We start from the raw sequence: 1,272 nt of genomic DNA on the forward strand, positions 1-1,272 counted from the left end.
AAGAGGGATTTCCAACATTTATTAGCGTTATTAGATTTTTCATATAAAATTTGGATCATTTTTGGCGACGATTTGTAAGAAAATTAAGGTAATGTAGGTATATTTCTTTTTTGAAACAAAATTCGGAACATTCTTTAACGATTAAACAACTTTTATTATGTTTCGGCAAGAAAATTAACTGTAAAATAAGTCTAAAAAGTGATTTTGCAATAATCATTTCTAGAAAATTACTTTATTATTTTAAAATCCTGAACAACCTATTGTCGATATTTTTGAAAAAAATAAAATTATTTGACATAAATTTGTTTTAAGTTAAAAATTCGGAACAATTGATATTGATAAATAAACTATAGTGACGTATTGTCAAATAATATAAGTGTAATATTAGTCAATTATGCGATTTCAAACAATCATTTGACATAATTTATTTTTTATAAAACAATATCCGGAACAACTTTATAGTTAATGAAATATAAACCAGTATAGATATTTTTATTTAGCATTTATATGCTATTTACATTAAAAAACCGAAACAACGTTTATTGCAACGTTTAAGCATGGAAATTTAATATAAGTTAGAAGAGCAAACTAATATTCGTTGACATTGATTCGTTTTTCACAAAACATCCGGAACAATATATTATATATACTTAAAACTATTGCAATATTCCTGAATGAAAAATTAAAGGTTAAATCAGATTTACAATAGCCTTTAGTGTTATTTGTTAATCTAATCGTGACGAACAGACCGACCAACAGACAAAACGCACAAAAATAAGCTTCTTTTATTCGGATGGGGGCACTAAACAAAAAATAAATAAAATCTGTTGTTTTTTTTCTTAAAGTTTGAGTAATTGGTTTTGTGTATGTGAAAGTTGCGACGTTACGCTACTGCAGGAAAGGCGCTGCATAAAAAGTCCATTTTAAAAAATGTGCGTGATATTTACATACAAAGTGCATTATTAGCCTTTATAAACAAAACGAAATGTTTTCTTTTAATTTTAGCAGCTAGTTGACCAGAAAAAAAAACTTTAACTATTATTTATATTTGTTGTAAACATTTCCTATACATTTTATAAATATATTTGACATAGTGATATTGAAATTACTCGGAGACTGTGGAACATTGTTAGCATATTGTAACGTTGCCTCCTTTACATTTACGTAATTGTTTTAGAATTGGTGTATTTTTATGAAAAATCGTTTGCATAAATACTTTTATAAATTAAACGGTTTGCTTTTGGAAAACTAAAAGTAGCCGTTGCACCTAAA

This window comes from Biomphalaria glabrata, chromosome 13, assembly GCF_947242115.1.
Source record: "Biomphalaria glabrata chromosome 13, xgBioGlab47.1, whole genome shotgun sequence".
Lineage (NCBI taxonomy): Eukaryota > Metazoa > Mollusca > Gastropoda > Planorbidae > Biomphalaria > Biomphalaria glabrata.